Below are 7,886 nucleotides of genomic sequence, written 5' to 3'. Positions count from 1 at the left end.
AAGCATGGGGACAGGACCCTTGGGAAGAAAGAGCAGCACTGGGGTTGTAAAGAGAGACTGGTTATATGCTATTGAGTTGGGGGAGGTAAAGACGAAAGGGAGGCCTTTTGATATGCTACAAGAAGACTCCTAAGATGCCAGGGGCATTAACATTAGGACAATAGGAGTTCCTGGAGAAGTGTTATATTCTATATTTACCTCACTGGGCTCAGGTTATAAAGAAACTTAATTTTACCTGCCATTTCCTTCTTGCCTTTGTTTCCCACATCACTAAGCAGAGGAAGGTGATATTAGGGGCTCCAGGAAACTATAGGTTTGTGGAGATTAGGCTATTGATAAGATTGCTGTTTTCTTGTCATTTACTAAGACATTTGTAAACTGATGGAGACGCATGTCCTGTATGACTGTGATTTCTGTTAACCGTTTGTCCCCCCCACCCCCTTTTTTTTTTTGTTCTTGGGCAGCCCGGAGTGCCTGAGGAATATCACACATACCCCACCTTGGGGGTGGGGGAAGTTGTGCTAGCTCGTGTTTGGCTCCCAGCTTGCGTTATGGTTCCTCATCAATCCTACCTGAAGCACAAAGAAAAAGAATTGAAAAATACAGAACTGTAGCAACCTATATAGGGCAATATCAAAAGTTCTAATATATTTAGAGTTCAAGAAGAGGAAAGAGAATAAGGCAGGAAAAAATCGATATCTAAATGTGTTGAGAAATATGTATTTACCGCACAACACTGTTGGCTAGGGCGTACAAAAGTTTGTCCTGTTTCAGGAGAGGGGACGACTGGAGGACAACGGCAGCCGGCACCTGTGCGGGTGGATTTCACCCACCACTCACCTCCCTCCCTTCCTCCGCATCTTCTCCGGGCACCTCTTCCCAACGCCCAATCAGCAGTTTACACGCAAAGAGAACCAAGGATGCTCGGCGGACCAGCACATCTCCAGGGGAGGCACGGAGGCTGGGACTGTCATTCACCGCCCGCAGCGCGCCTTGGGGGCGGTGACAGCAAGAGCGCGGGCTCAGCCAGAACCCCGTGGGTATTTGCATCTCTGCGGGTGGCGTGTAAGTGTGGACACGCTGCCCGGTAGTGTGGAATAGAGTGCGGAACGGAGATAGCCATGTGCGGCACGGAGATAGGAGAGAAGAGGGGGACCCCAAGGGGAGAGAGCGCGCGCAGGCAGGAGGGCCTCCTGCGGCCAGCCTGAGGACCTGGGTGGTTGGCACGGAGTTTGAGAAGCGACCCTGGGACTGACATCACCACCATCCGGCCTTCATCACTGGAGCTTTGGGACTGGCCTCGGAGCCGCTTCTGCATCTGCGTCTTGCAACACGCTGGCGGACCCAGGGATGAAGAGAATTCCTCCTTGAAGGGAGACATGGCCAAAACATGACCTTATGGAGAATCTAGCCCAGGCCAAGGTGGGGAAGAGCTCCAAGTCCCAGCCAGTGCATCGCCAAGGCTAGTTTTCTTGCACCCGCCGATTAATTGCGCCTCCCTTAGAGTTGAGCTCACCCACCCTTGGGGGGTGCCGTCCTTCTGATGAGGGATCATGGGATGGACTGAGGACAGAGTGCAAGCTACCCCACTTCATTGGATGTGTGTGACATTTCTCAGGCACTCCTGGCTGCCCCAGGACAAAGGAAAGGAAAGAAAACAAATGGCCAGCTGATAGAGATCACAGTCATACAGGACTTGGGTCTCCATCCGTTTGCAAATATCTCAGTAAATTACAAGAAAAAGGTAATCTTATCAATAGCCTAATGTCTAGAAACCTAGAGACTCAGTTTCCTGGAGCCCCAACATCGCCTCTCCACAGTGATACGGGGAACAAAGGCAGAAGGAAATGGCAGGAAATTAAGTCTCCTTATAACCTGCAGTCCATTGACTGATACTTGAGGCTGGCAAGTAAAACGTTTCCCAGGAACTCTCTACGGTCTTAATGCTAATGCTTTGCTATAGGGAAAAACCACCTTAGCTGGACAATAGCAAGGCCTCAGGTATCTCCGGAGTCCTCTTTAGCACAGCAAAGTCCCTCTGGAGGCCTCCCTTTTGTCTTTACCTCCCCAACTTCGTAGTATATAACCAGCCTTTGTCCACAACCCAGACTTTTCCAGACTGCCCCGTGAGGACAGAAGGTCTCCGCGATGAGGCGGGAGGGGAGGCACCTCAGCGTGAGCCCCAGCAGTCCCCAACATCCCCCAAAGGACTTGCAGCGACAGAGGCGATGACGGCTTTCAAGGAAGCCTCGGCTGCCCTGAACTGGATTCCGTGTCCTTCCCCTACAGCCTGCTGCCCCTGCCAGCTCTCCCAACTTAGTTGATGCCGACATCCTCCCGTGTGCCCCGGCCAAACTCTAAGTTCGTTCTGACACCAGATTTCCTCAGACTCCATGTCCATGAAGTTGGTAATTAGTGTTGTCTTGTAGATAAAGTGGGGACATTGATCTACACCAGGGGTTCTCAACATTGCACCACTGATACGGTAATTCTTCGTTGTGGAGGGGTTTCCCATGAATTCTATGCCATTTTGGTGCACTGCAGGCTGGGGCTTCCCAGGCCTCTGTGTACTCAATGCCAGTAGAAGCCAAACACATCCTCAAGTCGTGATAATCCAAAGTTTCTAGACATTGCTAAATGTCCTAGTGGGAAAAGGGGCGGGGGTGGGCAAGATGACCCTCTATTAAGAACCACTGATAAACTCCTGCCCTTCGGCTGAATTGGGGTTAATAACCCTCTTCATAAATGCGGGAAACTGATTCAAGTCTTGGCACTGAGCTCATTCAGAGATTAAGATTTGAGACTTTAGTCTCAGCATCTTCGGGCTATGCTACCTTTGCTCCTTTTCTTTGCTTTTATCCTAAAATCAGCCTCATTCAAGCCTGGCCTTCCAGGCCAGGCTGGAGTTTGAGTCAACTCAGCAAGGTTCTTCGTGACCCTTTTGGAACCTCACACTTCTTTCAGTTTAGCCTGTAGAGAAGATACAGAGATAGCACTTTGTTCTTTACCTGAAACCCAGGGAGCAAGTGAATGATCAGCAACCTCGCTGATTGTAGTCTCTGTGGCTTGCACTGCTCTCCAGAGCCTTTTGGTCCCACAGGCAGGGAGTTATGTCGTGGGTCACTTCTGGTCATTCGAAACAACCAGATTGGGAGAGACACATAGGAGAAGCCAGCTGCTACCTCGGACATGTCCACGAGGGGCCCCAAAAGAGTCCTGGCCAGAAAGAAAGGCAGCCATTCCCTCCTGTTAGGAAGGGAAGAAAGCCTATGAGATTTCAGGACCTAAAGTTACCATAAATCAACCTCATCTGGATCCCTGTCTTCCCATGTCTGGTGTAAGTGAGTTGAGTCTCCTTGCCAAAGTAAACAGACGGACAACCTTGGTCAGGCTACCAGTGAGTAGGCAATCCCCAATCTTGCCTTGAACTTCCTTAGCCAGGATTTCTATGGATTCCAAGGGTGCAACTGAATACTTTTTTCATTTGCCCTTACTTAAAGAAGAAAGGAAGCCCCTGGCTGGCTCAGTTGAAGGAGCATGTGATTCTTGATCTCCAGGTCAATTTGAGCCCCGGGGTGAGTGTAGCAATTACTTAAACTTTTGAAGGGAGGAAGAGAGGGAGGAAGGAAGGGAAGATCAGGTGTGAAGGAAGTAGGAAAACTGCTACATTAAGGAAAGCTATCATTCTTGATATCCTCACAACTCCTCTCCTTAATTTTAATTGCACTTTCCCAGGTACATCCCCAAGTGGGACCCATTTTACTCTCAATGTACAGTAGATAGGGCCATGTATGAGGTTAGCAGGTTCACAGATGAATATTTGAAGTATAATAGTCTTTTTTTAAAAATATACATTCCAGGGGCACCTGACTAACAGTCAGTAGGGCCTGGCACTCTCGATCTCAAGGTCATGAGTTCAAGTCCCATGTTGGGTGTACAGCTTACTTAAAAAATAATAAACATATACATTCCAGAAAAACATATAACACACTAAGCTCAACAGTATCACATTTACAAAGATGGAAAAGAAGAATTATATATTAGCAAATGAACACTGTCATAAAAGGGACCCTAATTATCTGTTGTTTCCACTAAGGAAAAGATCTCTTTTTCCTAGATCTTTTTTTTTCTTTCCTAGTCTAGTCTCTCACTTTCTCAAAATCTGACATTCAGTGCCAAATCCTAACATTAGTGTTTTGATTCCAGACTATTCTTTCCACTCAGCATGTTTGCCTCTCTTTCATCTTCTTATATTTAGAAAAAAAGTTGTCTCTTTTTTTTTTAAATTTTTTAATGCATATTTATATTTGAGAGAGAGAGAGCGCACAAGAGGTGGAGGGGCAGAGAGAAAGGGAGACACAGAATCTGAAGCAGGCTCCAGGCTCTGAGCTGTCAGCACCCACGAACCATGAGATCATGACCTGAGCCGAAGTTGGACGCTTAATCAACTGAGACACCCAGGCGCCCCAAAAGTCAAGTCTTTTCTTAAATCTCCAATTTGCAACATCAGATCTCACACTCAGGTTAGCCAATTAGAGATCTTCCATAGGCCCCTATGTTCCTAGAAAGAAAAAGTGTAAATAACACAAGGCTTTATTTCATAGTAAACGGTTCCTAAAATCAAAGGCCAGAAAAGTGATCTAAATTTTTTTTGTTCAGGAAAAATCCAGACTCTGCTGAGTGTTGTAGACACTTAGCCTCTTCCTCAGACTGCAGACAACAGATTTATTCTTCCCAGAGGGTCCGATAGAGAATCTTTGACCACGGGAGTCAACCAGTGCATAGGAGGGCATGTGTCCTACACTGAAATGAGAGGAATGAAATGCCAGCACATCTTAATCTGTGTGACTGTTACATAGAGTTTTACATTTTTTCAGAATTGAGCTGTTGAAAAAGAAGAGCAGAACTAGAGGACTTGTGCTACCTGATTTAGGACTTACGAGAAGTTATGGTAGGAGAGGCAATGTGCTAGTGGCAGCAGGGTACACAAATAGGCTGAACTGAGAGCCCTGAAATTGACATCTACTTGGTCAAATGGTTTTCATAAAAAATAGTTAATGAGGGAAGGAAATAGGTTCAATAAATGGTGTTAGAACTAGTACCTATATAGGGTGCCTGGGTAGCTCAGTCAGTTAAGCGTCTGACTTTAGCTCAGGTCACGATCTCACAGTTCGTGAGTTTGAGCCCCACGATGAGCTCTGTGCTGACAGCTTGGAGCCTGCCTCAGATTCTGTGTCTCCCTTTCTCTCTGCCCCTTGCCCGCCTGTGCTCTCTCTCTCTCTCTCAAAAATAGACATTAAAAACAAAACAAAACAAAACAGTGTCCATATTGATGGGGAATGGAGACATAGAGACCTATGGCAAGGAGTTTGGATTTTAATTAAAACACGCGAAGCTCATCCTCATTTCTCCTAAAAAGCCCCCATAATTTTAAATATCTCAACCAGAAAAACAGCTACAACAGCACCATTTCATCAACGGAAATGACAGACAAGACTCCCTGAGAGGAAGCATTTTGTAGTAGCTTCTGCACATGCGCAGACGTGGAGCACAGCCAGGTTTCCCACACACCTGGCTCTAGGAGTGTTTACTGTGGGTGGGTTTTCCTTCCCTTCTGACCACGAGTCAGTGGTAAATCCCTGGTGGCAAAACAGGGTCACAGCCAGTGCTGGGGATTGAAAGCGAACTGAAAGATGAGTCAGTTGCTGTTCAGACAGACACCAGACGCTACAGTTTTGGATCGGAGCGGAGGTTACTGCTGCCACAACACAGAGTGCTCACCCTGCTGGCAGATGCATTTCCTTTCATATTTCCTCTGTAAGAGTATTCACATTTTGTTGCTTTGTTCTTAGACAGCTTACTTCTGGACAGGATGCTCTAGAAAACACAAATACTTAATGTGTTGTTCTTTTCAGAAATGTTGTTTGATCAGAAGGTAGGATATTGAACAAGATAACTAGGCTGTCCTCTTCAAAAATGGAATGCCATCAGAAACAACAAAAACATGGGAATGAAAGCTGGTGCAGCCATTCTGGAAAACAGTATGGAGGTTCCTCAAAAAACTAAAAATAGAACTACCCTACAACCCAGCAATTGCACTACTAGGTATTTATCCATGGGATATGGGCGTGCTGTTTCAAAGGGACACATGTACCCCCATGTTTATAGCAGCCAAAATATGGAAAGAGCCCAAATGTCCATTGATGGATGAATGGATAAAGAAGAAGTGGTATATATATACAATGGAGTATTACTTGGCAATCAAAAAGAATGAAATCTTGCCATTTGCTACTATGTGGATGGAACTAGAGGGTATTATGCTAAGTGAAATTAGAGAAAGACAAAAATCATATGACTTTACTCATATGAGGACTTTAAGAGACAAAACAGATGAACACATAAGGGAAGGGAAACAAAAATACAAAAACAGGGAGGGGGACAAAACATAAGACTCATAAATATGGAGAAGATACTGAGGGTTACCGGAGGGGTTGTGGGAGGGGGGATGGGCTAAATGGGGAAGGGGCACTAAGGAATCTACTCCTGAAATCATTGTTGCACTATATGCTAATTTGGATATCAATTTAAAAAAATTAAAAATTAAATTTAAAAAAAAACAACAAAAACAAAGACATTGGGGGACAGTTCCAGGTAGTAAGGATGGAAGTGCAATTTAGGAACTTTAATTAGATCCTGCGGAAATATCAGTACCACAATACACACTCTTAATCCTTAATCTTTCTCTCATATTTACATGATATAGACACAGATGTTAAATGCATCTGTATGTATACACATACATGTTTATATAGATAGAACATTTTTTAAACAAAGGGAAAATTATATCTGCAGCATATATTAGGTAACATTACTGGATTAATATTGTACTTAGATTTGATAATTGAATTGTATTATTGTTGTATAGGATAATGCCCTTAATATCAGGAAATACATGCTGAAGTATTTAGGCGCGAAGTGGGCTTGCATTTACTAAAGCAATAGGAATGCAGGTATGGGTGCCTGTAGACAGAAAAAGCAAATGAATGTTAATTGTTGAATTCAGATGAACAGAATACAGGTGTTAGTTGTATTCTTCCAACTTTTCTGTAAGTTTGAAATGTTTCAATGTGAATAATTTTGAAGGAAATGGACTGTAAAACATGGAAGACTGAACGGCTGAGTCCTGGACTCCCCCTTACAGAAGGGTGTGACAGTCCTCAATACTATCTACTGGTACAAGAAAATGTAAGTCACTAGTCTGCTGTACACACCTATCTAAAGGATCCTTTCCTGCCACATGGGAAGGAAGTTCAAGAATTCCTTACACCTAGATAAATGGGTTAAAAAGGCTTAGGGTGGAAAGCCGCCTCCACAGGCCAAAGCACCCGAGGTTAGCTAGTGAGATATTATAATGGGATCACGAGTAACTTGCTCTCCTTAAAGCTGCATGCTCCATCAATCTTAAAGACGACGGCTAATTAGTTATATCCCCTACAGGAAACTACTTTCCATCTGGCACTAGTATCTTATTGCCTTCAAACAACTTCAAACGCCACTTGCCCCCCAGACCCTTTGCTTCGTACATGTAACACAGATTAATGGTTACTATCTGATGGTTTCCTTCTGCACATTCACCACATGTAAAATCTTGAGAGCTCAATACAGAGAGGAAATCCCCGTTTGGGGCTCTTGTCTCCTCCCAGACATTTACCTCTCTCGGTTTCATTTCTGCATTCGTTCTCTTGCTAGATAAGAGAGAACGTAGAATTCCTGATCTGTGACACTGCCACCCAGGGTTTGTCCTTCTTATACAGATCAGCCTTCTAGCCTGGAAATCTAGTAAGTTTAAGGCTACTTTATGTGTTTCAAAGCTTCAGAATAAGATG

Source organism: Panthera onca, chromosome C1 (assembly GCF_046562875.1).
Source record: "Panthera onca isolate mPanOnc1 chromosome C1, mPanOnc1 haplotype 2, whole genome shotgun sequence".
NCBI classification, from domain to species: domain Eukaryota; kingdom Metazoa; phylum Chordata; class Mammalia; order Carnivora; family Felidae; genus Panthera; species Panthera onca.
The sequence above is the reverse complement of the archived record's forward strand: the minus strand, read 5'-3'. Positions refer to the sequence as shown.